The sequence below is a fragment of the Cupressus sempervirens genome, chromosome 5 (genome assembly GCF_028749045.1).
Source record: "Cupressus sempervirens isolate cs-2001-9-10 chromosome 5, ASM2874904v1, whole genome shotgun sequence".
NCBI classification, from domain to species: Eukaryota; Viridiplantae; Streptophyta; class Pinopsida; order Cupressales; family Cupressaceae; genus Cupressus; species Cupressus sempervirens.
Genome location: NC_143122.1, coordinates 213,218,999 through 213,231,024, shown reverse-complemented (window position 1 = coordinate 213,231,024; position 12,026 = coordinate 213,218,999). Strand labels below are relative to the sequence as shown.

The 12,026-nt window shown below is 34.7% G+C and overlaps 1 protein-coding gene across 9 annotated transcripts in view; it reads left to right on the top strand.

The window, feature by feature from the left end:
• Nucleotides 1-12,026, top strand: part of NRPC2 (nuclear RNA polymerase C2) — a 217,515-nt gene that overhangs the window by 129,652 nt on the left and 75,837 nt on the right. The gene's annotated exons all lie outside the window — the stretch shown is intronic.

The following is a 12,026-nucleotide window of genomic DNA, read 5'->3' as shown; positions in this document are numbered from 1 at the left end:
TTGGTCTCCACGAGAACTATAAGTTCCCCTCATTATACATATTTATCTTATATCTATATAATTCATGTTTAGTTCTAACTTATAGATATCAAAGTTACATACCTCTGGTAGCCACTCCAGTTTGCAATTATATGCTCCTTTAGTTAATTTATTCTTTGTCTATTATTTCATTTTTCTGTTATAAAATATAACTCTACAATCTAGTTATCTTTAACTCTATGTCAACCTTTGTTATGTATTTTATCATTTAACTCACTGCATCTCACTAATTCTTATTTTGGTCCTCTTATCTCTTACTTATTGTCTGCTCCTGATTCTTATCATTGTCTTCATAGCTTGATGGCTTAGTGCATGTTTTTATGTTTCTATTGAATAATATCCTTATTGAAATATCATTCTTGTATTTTATCGCTTCATGGATTGTCTGCGTTCACTGCTTAGTAATTAAGGTGTTGTGGAATTCTTGTCTGAGGTTTGTATGTTAGATGCTGGTTGTATAAGTAGGTCAACTATTGACTGTAGAACATGACTGTCTCCTATTTTTTCCCACCTGTGTCTGTTCATCTGCTGTTGACCACAAATGAAATCATGTATAAGACTATTGTGGCAGTAATTTAACTCAATATATGAGAAGTGCTGATGTTCCCTATACTCTCATATAATATTGATCCTCAGTTCTATATTCTTAATTAACTTTATTGTATTCCTTATCACTGTCAACACTTGGTTACAATTAGTAAAAAGATCTCTTTGACACCGATGTTTGCATGCTGATTACTATGTTCCTTTAGATCTTCTCATGGTCGATTAAGCCCCAAAGCTGAACTCACCCCTCCATATATCAGTGTATCGTCCAGGATGTCTTATAGTTTTATGTTCGATTATCCTTCTTGAATTGATAACCATGGAAGTCTCGTGTGACAAATACTATGGTAGCTTATCTTCCACTATTTCTTGGACTAACTTATCCGGCTCACGCTGACTCTGTGCTCCTTCATTTGATGAATACTAGACGGCTTTTAGAAGACTGTTACCTTTCCCTGTGAATCTCCATGCTATCATTCTTTATTTGCAGTCGATGACCGATTCATGTGGTATTCTTGGGTGTTAGAACCTGGACATTCTCCTAACATTGACGGTATATCCTCTGCTCATTCTGCTACTAAACATATGTTCCCTAACTCAGGCCTGTTGATGGCTTCCCATGTTCGTTTCTCCTTCTATCATCTCCCTGTAGAGTCTAGATGTGCATGCTTTCCTTTTTTCTATGTATCGGTGATAGCAATTCTAGTTGCAGATGGCTTCCTTATGTGTTTGCCCAATGATACTGGTGGCAATGAAGTTTTGATGACTTGACAATGTTAGCTGTGATGATATCTTCCCTATGACTGTCCCTTTCTGCGTTAGATATCTCGATGGCTATATGCTGCAGTGATGTTTATTGTTTCCATTTTCGCCCATTTTTTCCCAAGTCTCCCCATGCCTCCATAGTCATATGGACTCCTGTTCATGGGTTGCGTTGCCTCATAACCGACGGCTATTGTTTGGTTAGTATATTAAATGGCTGGTAAATGATTTTATTGATCAATATATAATCAAATTCTTTGTTTGATGTTAATAATAATCAGAATTGTTATATTGATATAGCTAAGTCAAATTATATGCTTCATAATTTCATGCTTAGAATCACTTGATATTATATTAATATCAATTATTTCTTATACCTCTTTTATTATTATTTATATATTATTGGTTATTAACCTAATACTAATATTTAGTCATATTACGAATACAACTTTTATGTTATTGTATCCATTAGATTATTATATTATGTTAATAAATTCTTATTTCCTTAGGTCATTTAATGATATAGGTTATTTAGCAATAAAATATTTTATAGTTATTTCTATTTATTGTTATTATATTAAATCTCAAAGAGGGTGTATTACACTTATCCAAATAGGATAGGTTGTTACAGAATTGGGTCACTTCATAATGGAGAGATCTAAGAATTTCTTTCGCATCCCAGGACTTCTCTGGAGTAAAAGCACGAAAATCCCAGAGATTGTTTTGCTTTGACAGAAGATTAGAAATAAGAATCAGAGTGAAGATAAAAATGCTAGTAACTCATTTTAATAGAGAACAATATTGCCAAGAAATGTGCAATAAAAATTATGCTTGGATCTGAAAATCTCTGATGGGAGATGTATAATCTGTGATGCTGTCTTGCGTAGGAAGGGAAGGATGTGTAGAGTACATATCACTGCAGAAAATGTGATCTGAATTATAAATAGAAGGATGTATAGAGTACATATCACTGCAGAAAAATGTGATCTGAATTATAAATAGATTTTGAGGAATATGAGGTGGCTTATTTTTCTGGTGATTATTGGAGTTATACAATCTCACACATTTGAGATAGTGTTGAAATCTGTGCTGCCCCTTTAATCATTGGAAAGGAGTAAGAGAAATAATAGCTGCTTCAAGTGGCACATGTTTGGTAAATGATGGTGGCATTTAATTTTTTTGGCATTGAGTTGCCATGTGGATCATAATGGTAGTGTTCCAAATGATTCAATTTTTGGCATTATATCAATAACTTTTCCAAAAGAATTGTTCATTTCTGAAAACTCTATGTTCCATGGTTTTTAAGCTTTTACAAATTCCAGTTCGAAAACCTTTTTCCATTTTTCTCTAAGATGTTGACAATAACATTGCTTAACCTTATAAAAATAAACCACATCGAAGATTTGACCATACTATGAAAACTAGTTCGCATGCAAAAACAGTTACAACCATCAGAGATCCATTTCAAGATCTTTATTGAATGTAATTTATTAAGAAGTTGATTCAGTACGAAAATTTATTTGGAATATAAGCTTGTCATTGCTCTTGTGGGAAAGACTAGCTGAATGTGGTAGACTTAGGCTACTTTGTCCAGTTTTTGTGTATCTATGTATTATGAGTTACTACAACTTACAAGCATATGTACATCCTTATAATACTTCCATGGTAGTCATTTGTCACACAGTCAACAAGAGATGGGGGATTGGTAGCGGTAAAGGGGATGGGTGCTAGCATGCCGTTTGACAAAAAATGTTGGAGATAGAAATACTAAAAATATTAATAAATAAGTTGTATTGTAAAAAAATTATATGAAGGATATCCAACTTTGACAAATGTAAAATACTAATACTTCAAAGTTAAATTTCAACATTTATATAATTCGTATTTTCAAAAATTTACACAGTATATCCCACTTTGAAAAATGTAAAATACTAATACTTCAAAGTTAAAATTTCAACATTTCAAAATATAGAGATAGATGTTAACAAAAAAAAAGATGGATTATATTGATATTTTGATATTCTTCATCATGACATTAACAATTAAATATTAGCCATAATCACCTAGAGATGATGAACAAAGACTGAGAAGGGAATTCCATCATTTATGAAATGTTATAGGTGTATCTAGCAAAGTCCAAAAAGTCACTCAGGGTCACAAATGTAGCTTGGGTTAGCGAGCAGAGAAGGCCTAGGCTTAGGCTGGTCAAAATGACCCAGATCTGTGACCCAACGAGTCGTAGCACATGGCCCGCATGATTCGCTGAGTTAGCGAGTCATGACATGGCCTATCAGATCTATGGTCCATGACCTGACCAACGACAATAGTAGCCGGCTTGTAAAAAAATAAAATAAAAAAAATCTACCTTTCTTTTTTTAACATACCTTTTTTATTTTTCCTTAAAAGATGATCTACTTGCTTTTTATGAGAACAATAGAGGAAAAGTGAGAGGATGAAAAACAAGAGGCCATAGGTTTGTAACCAATAGGGAAGAAGAGCTAAAAAGCTTCCACAAATCATATCGGGGCAATCGTATACTTGCATTGAGAGCATCAAACTGTCCAGAATAGCTCTACCAAGACTTCTCAACTCATTTGAAAGTGGTAAGTGTTAAATTTTGTAGATTTTGTTGGTCTTTTAGTATGTTTATAGATTTTTCATATTTTAATTTTTTTTTTTTTAAAGTTTACTTTTCAATTCTTGAATGTTTTCTATGAAAATATAAATCTCATACTTCAATGAGAGAAGTAGAACAATATAAAAGCTTAATTTTTAATTGTAAACATATATTTGCAAATTTTTATTTAAAAAAATGCAGTGCTACTTTACTTTTCCAAATTCTTCTTTTTAAATTTGATTTTCTTTGAGAAAAAACACAATGCGCAAATGTAGAGATTGCTGATTTTTTCTATTAATTTATAAGCTTAGTTACTGGATTCATGCCGGGTTTGGATCCGTGCTTGGATTAGTTTAGATCCTTTTTGATTTTTAAATTTATTTTTCATAATTACTTTCTCATAATCATAATGGCTTTGATCTATAGATTTATACGAGAATCATAGATTCATACTATGAAATGATTTAGTTTTAGAATTATGTATATTTCTCTCATTTTTTAGTATAGACACACACACACCCACACGAATCCTCCATGAATCATAATTGGGAAAAAAAATCACTAATTTGCGGATCCGATTCACGTGCTCCGAGTCGGAATTGTTTCATGAATTGGCAACATAACTTTGTAAAATACAATGCTCAATTGTTAATTTGTTCATAAAGTTGTCTTATTGCAATAACCTTCATGTTTTGAAAACATTAATTTTTGCCAATGCATAAAAAAGGCGAGGCTTGAAAATATATTGAAGACTTCGGCAAAACAAAATTCAAACAAAATGTTACTTTGTAAAGAAATTAATCATGGTGGCATCAATAAATTTAAATACCATATTGTTGACATATGTGGCAATGATGTTGACATGTAAAAAAGCAAATGCTGAGCCAATTTGTTTTTTTTACGCTTAGTTAGAAACATATGAACAAGAAAATGAAACTAAGAAGAGGCGATTGGAGGAGTTTAATGTTATCCACATGCTAAAGCTATGTTGAAGAGGGTTCTTCCATGCCTCCCTTTCCTTCTAGTTCTTCTACTTTTGCTCCTCCTAGTGGCACTATTAGTATTGCCTTTGGCCCTTAGAGTCCAAAGATTCAAGTTGAATAATTATTTTGTGCTACATAGTACTACTAGTGCACAACCTTTGCTTGAGAGCATGGGTTGGAACAAGGAGGTCCCCGTTGCTAAAAGAAAACAAATTTACAAGTTTTGGTACTTTTGCATCATTCCATTTATTGCAGCCAAGTTATTCTTTTTGATTAGGTTTCTTGAATTATAAAATTTATAGTTTGAAGTTGAACTATGTGATAATCTATTTGTGAGAGGTCTCCTTACTGGCAAGGCAGGTAAATGTCATAACCAATTGTAGTACATGTTTAAAGCCCCTGATAGTACTGAGTTAAGTGTCCCCCTCTTGTTAAAAATGGTTGATGATATGAAAGTTGAGCTAGAGTACCACAAACAATCTTGAAGCCACAAAAAGGTTGCACCATCATGATAGATGGTTTGACGGATAAGAGGAATAGGACACTACTAAATTTTTTTTTTCTTGTGGAGGTGATTGATCATTCTACTTTCCAAAATGCATTGAATAATTTCAATTTTGATTTATTGATTGATCAATGATTAATGATCATTAATATTTATTTTTATTTATTTTCAGGATCCACTATGTTCTTGAAGTCCATTTATGGTTCCTCACATGTGAAAAATGGCAGATACTTATGTGAGGCTATTGAGAACATCATACGTGAGGTAGGGGAGGAAAATGTGGTGTAGGTTGCTAGGTTTAATGCATCAAGTTATGTTGTTGCAAGTAAACTTTTAAGTTTGATGGAGATTTGTTCACGAGTTTATTTAAAATTTTCTTATCACATCTAAATTTCTAATTAATTTAAATTTGCTGAAGGAAAACTTTTGGTGGATAGGCACCTGAATTTTTTGGTCTTCATGTGCGACCCATAGCCTTAACCTCATGTTGGAGAATATTTGTTAAGCTTGAATGGATGAAAGCATGCATTGAAGGGGCCAAGAATATCTGTAAATTTGTCTACAATCATGCATTGTTCCTTAGCATTACGATGCAATATAGGGGTAAGAAGAGTTGGCTCGTCCTAGTATTATGAGATTTGCCTCAAATTTCTTCACACTAAAATCCTTGGTAAAATAAATGGAAGCTTTGAGGCGCATGGTTGTAGGTGAAGAGTGGACATCCTCATCCTATGCTACGATCGCTGCAAGGATGGATGTGACAATTTGCATTTTTTACGAGATAGGTTCTTGGACCCCTTGTGCAGTTCAATATATTACAAGATAAGATAAATTTATTAATGTCCAACAAAGAGGGTCTAAGGGACTACTGGAACAAAGCAGAAAAACAATCCACAATAGGAGCACCAAATGGTGTCAAGGAAACCACGAAACCAAACATCCCAACTATTTGCTTCAAGCAATTGCAAAGAAGTACATAACTGATGGATAGGCCCTAGGGCAAGAAATCCTAAGCCGTCTTTGAGGGCCTTTGGAACAAATAGAAGAAGGCATTTACTAAGTGGAGTATTTGTGAGGTCTGATAACCTTGGAGGACCTAGAAGGGGAACTAGCAGCTGCTTGGTACCCTATGTGCGAGAAACCATCATAAAGAATGGGATGATGAGTTGATTGGAGTGTGGTCTCAAGGGGAACAATTGCTAGAGAGTGATGTCCCAAAGCCTCTTAGCCTTTTGAAGATAGAGCACAAGGCATCTTTGATTTGAGGAAGGATGGAAGAGACTGAGTATCCTTGAATAAGTAATAGAATCTCCCTTTGATCCTGTAGTAGATTGGGTAGTGAAAAATGAAGTGAGCCTTTGTCTTAGTCTCCCCTATATCACAACGTTGACAAATCATGTCATCCCTAGCTAAATGATGGTTGATCTAAATGCAGAGCCTATGTGATCCCAGTCATAATGAACAAAGTGAGATACAAAGGGCACGCGACCAGTCATGAGACCAAATGTTTAATGTTTAGTATCTAGTTTTTATAATTTTATATGGTTATTTTTGTTTTGTTTGCAAGTTTACAAGTTTGCGTTTTTTAATGCATATTCATAACTCAACTATTTTTGTTTAACATTATTGACAAGTCACTGAACACCTACTAGTTCTCCTACAAGTTGTTAATAGGGAGAAGCCTCTATTGGGTACATTATGAGGGTATCAATAGGGCCAAAGAGGGTATTAGATACATATATCTAAGAGTTGAGCATAATTATGGCCCAATTTAGGAGATAATTGATAGGCCTAACTATGCAACAACTTATTTCCTCGGTTCAGCATTGTGTTTCTATAATAACTTCAAGGCGGATTAGGAGGTTTTTAGTGGCTTGTATACAATGATACAAAAGATGTCTATTGATGGCACAACTACATTTCACAAGATGGATGCATATAATAATGCATTAGGGGTGATTTCGGCAACCGAGATGTCCAAAGATACTTGGATAGAAATGCAAGTAGGTAGAAATATGTGTTAAGATACTTAAGTGTATGGCTTATGCATTTTGATTTTATAATCTAGCCTTAAAGTTGGAAACTTGGAAATAAGACTTGTTTTTCTTTTCCTTATCTTAGACAGATGGTGGTAAATAATTGGTCTCACAACCCTAAACCTTCAAAAAATTGCCATTCATATTTTGAAATAGGCATGCAACACTTTTGGATGTGAGTGCAATTGGTCCATGTACGAGCACATCCACTCGAAGAGGCATAATAGATTGTTTGTGGAGAGGTTGAATGATCTTGTCTTTGTTCATTACAACCTCCTTAGGACTAGACAGAGTTTGGACACTGAATCCTTTCCGATCAGTCTAGTGGAGGGCTATGTAGAGTTCAAGTGGCTCACCAAGTCTATCAATCTTGTCTTTATTGAGGAGGACCATGAGTGGGCTGGCTAGATGAACAGAGGTTGAGGCTATAGCCATGGCAAAGGAGAATGATAGAGAATGATCATGCACAATTGATGTTGATCATTGTGGCACCTCATAGGCTAAGGCTATGGCTACTCAGTCATCCAAGACCTACCTTAGACACCTTTGTAGGAGGCAAACAAACTACTCTAAGGCTAAGGCTAAGCTACAACTTGAGCCATAGACATGTTTTTGTTTACATATATGTTTGGGAACATTTGGTGTCATGTATTTTATATATATTTGATAATATTTATAATTCTAAATATCATATACGCTTGATGTGCTCACATGGAAGTGCTAATCATTTGCATAGACCTAGAACTAGTAGGCTTCAATGTATTGAATCTATGAATAATAAGTTCACCAATCTATGGGTACTCGGATTTGGATTAAGGAAATTTATGTACGTGTTTATGCATCACATTATGCAATCCAAGGAACATTAGCACAAGTGGGATCCCAAGGATAGTTTACATGGACTGAGAACTAGCAAGCTTCAATGAGTTGAATCTATGATTAATAAGTTCTCCAATTCATGCGCACTCGGATTGAAGTAAGGAATTCAGTGTACATGTTAATGCGTCAAACTCTGCAATTGAATGAACACTGGCACAAGTGAGACCACAAAAATTGTATTATCGGATCTTTTTTTATTAGTAGATGGTTGTTGAATGTAGGGAAAAACTATAGCTTGAGTGAGAAGGAAGGACTTGGAATAGTTTATTTTGTGCAGAAATTTAGACATTAGTTGTTTGCAGTGCCATTCTCCTTTTATGTTGATAATTTGGCCCTAATGTACTTGGTGAGAATGCCAATACTTCAAGGTTAGTAATTAAATGGCTATAATATTTGCAAGAATTTACATTTTCCATTGTTATTTGGCCAAGGAAAAGTCATGTCAAAGCTGATCAATTTTCAATGATAAAGTTGGCTGAACCATTGGAATTGGTGAAAGAAGATTTTCTTAACACTCATCTTTTCTAGATTGAAACATTACATCCATGGTACTAGAATGTTGAAGAATAGTTTGTGCAATGCCACCAAGAGAGGGAAGCTGTACCCAAAGAGTAAAAGCTTCCATCTCATTAAAAAGTTATCATGTAAAATAGGACATGACCATGTCTCAGCATTGTGTCATGTGGGAGGAGTTAGAGTACTTAAAGAAGCACACAAAGGGCTTGTTGGAGGACATATGGGACCATATGCCACTACCCAAATACTTATTTTGCTGACTTGGTGGTGGATGACATTGTGTACAAATGCTTGAGAATGGGTGGTGGGATGTGCGACTTGTTAGAGAGTTGTCAAATTTTGCAAAAGAGATTATATACCATTGTTCTTGTCAAGCCATAGGACTCTTTGACAGGTGGGTACTCGATTTCAATAGTTTTCTTATGGTCAACTAGCTATGCTGATAAAATTTGATTGTCATAACCACATAGTACTTGATTAAATATAGTGGCTAGAGCACACTGGACAACATGAGCAAATAATTGATTCAAAGATACAAAGAGTTTGAAACAACTACTCTTCCAATTCAACAAACTTGACAAATGACGGGTGCTTTTCAAATGGGCAACTGAAGCAATGTAACGACAAAAGAATTACTAACATGACACACAGCGTTGAAGAATCAATTCAAGTGTGGACAATTGTTTCTAAAATGTAAGGGTTGTAAGATATTTAAACTAGGCAAATTCAAAGTAAGTTGGCTTTGTCTTTTTAAACGTGAGAGGTTTTTTATTAAGGGGCTACCAAGTTAGAGAATATAGACCACTCTCTTAGAAAACAATTTAAATGGTTCAAAGCTAAAGCCATAGGATTAGAGAGGAGAGACTTTACTTGCATTCACTTTGGTCTGTACAACTTGTATGGAGGAAATTTTCAACTAGGTTTGAGCAATTATTGGAAGAGTGAGTTGTTGCCAAGGAGATTGGAGGAGGTGCGAAAGATAGACCCACATCTCTCTATTTTGTTTGGGTCATCTGCTATAGAGGTAAGTCTCTCCAATGACTCTTGAAGAATGTGTTTATCGTATTTGGGCAGAAGCATGGGATACATAAGTCATAAATTAGAGATGGACATCAAATAGCAACATAGGTAAAATAGGTAGAATGACCCAAGTCTATTGATGAGAATGGAGAGGATCCAAAGCTACGATCCATTTTAATGGCAGAATACCATATGGTGGTTGAAAGCTTAGGGTAAAACAAGTCCGCAATTGAATGTGAAAGGAACCATGGATAATGATACCTCTATTTCTTTACACAAATAGACATTGTGGAGTAAACCTAGAGGAAGCCTAGTGATATTAGGGGGGGTGGTTAACTAGTATGAACAATGTGAAGTTTATTGACGAGCATGAAAAAATGGAAAAATATATGACAACACTTCTAACTGTTTTTTTTTTTTGGTCAATAATAAATGGCAACCTATTGCGAAATTGGATGTTATAACAAATCATGAGGTGTGTGTTGAGGAGTGATAAGGGAACACAAGGAAATTCTATGAAAATTAAATGTTGGTCCAACAGAATATTATAATGTACATTCACATGTTTTTCAAACAAAATACAAAGTGGGACTATAAATGGAAAATTATAAGGTTGTGATTAGATTGTATTAGTATTGGTACTGATAGGTCTATTTTTGAAAAATAGGAGACTAGGATACTTGGAGACAACACCTGTTTTAATGTAATTGAAAATTTTCATTTATTAATTTTGTGAGGGTAATACTAAAAATATTAGTGTCACTATACAAAATAATATTTGATGTTAATTTCCAAGATTGTGTATGGGAAATACATTCGAGTCCTTGAGATGCATCCTGTAGGTCTTTGTGTCTTGGACTGGTTCAAACTCGGTGCAGGCCCCAACTTAGTCCGGTATGAGTCCAGGCAAGATTTGGCTCAAGGAGTGGATTCAATTATGCCAAACCCAAGCAAACTTGATAAGTATTTTTGTCTAGAAACACTATAGCAGGGAAAGCAACTATAGGTTTTAGTGCTCCAACTTCCAAACTTGAACATATAAAGGGCCATCCATTCTTGTTTGTCCTCAAGAACATGTTGCATCAGATAAGAGAGAAAAGGGACCAGTGGAAACAATATTTTACAAGTAAGGTAGATTGATTGGTAAAAAAGACATAACTAGAAGTATTTCTGCTATTGGATTGACATTTAATGTTGTTGCTCGCCTTATTGGCAAAACGTGGCGAGATCAATTAATGTGGCTCCAAAGGAGTTTAAGGGCTTGAGTTATTAGAAGGGGCATACTCCCTTATTGGATGGAGAGGTGAAATATGTAGAGGAACCTTAAAGCCTATCAAGGATTCATGGGTTGAAAAAGGAATGTGCATTATATTCGATGAATTGAAAGGTACAAGAGATCATCCCTTGATCAATGTTTTGCAGTGCCCGTAAAGGGGCAATGTTTCTGAGAGCAATGGATTGTGAAGGACAAGTAAAGGGTGGTCCATTTGTCGGTAACATTCTTTCTGCGAGCATTTAGCAAGTTGGCCCTTGAAATGTTGTTCAAGTTGTAAAAGAAAATTGTAATAACCCCAATCAAGCTCACACAAATAGAACTAGGGAAGTTCATAACTAGATGCTTCACAACTATAACTTTTGTTTCCAAGAAATATCACCCTTAATTATTACAAAATTAGAACCAATTTCCTCTAATCCCAAGAACCTCTAGTAATATTGTAATAAGATTTTGCGAGTACAAAATTCTCAAATTATGGCTTCACAACTGGAAATGAGATTGGGATTCTTAAAGTTTTACCAATTTCCCAAATACTAAATATCGAATTGACATTTCTTAACAACAGCCAATACTGAAAGCAATAGCAAAATCTTATTAATTCAAGTTAATGCTAGCACAATATATAAAATGAGACTAGTGTGAGGAAGAGCCAATGAGAACTTACAACAAAACTTTGAGAAATGATGCCAAACTCCAGACCCTAGGTGTACCAAAGCATGGGATTTTCTTTAGTTATCAGCCCTCTTCTCAATCAATGGTAGAATATAGATAACCTCCAGCCAACATATATCTTCCAAGCCATAGTTAGTACAGTAATGGAAGATGCCAATCAAAGTCCAGAAATGCA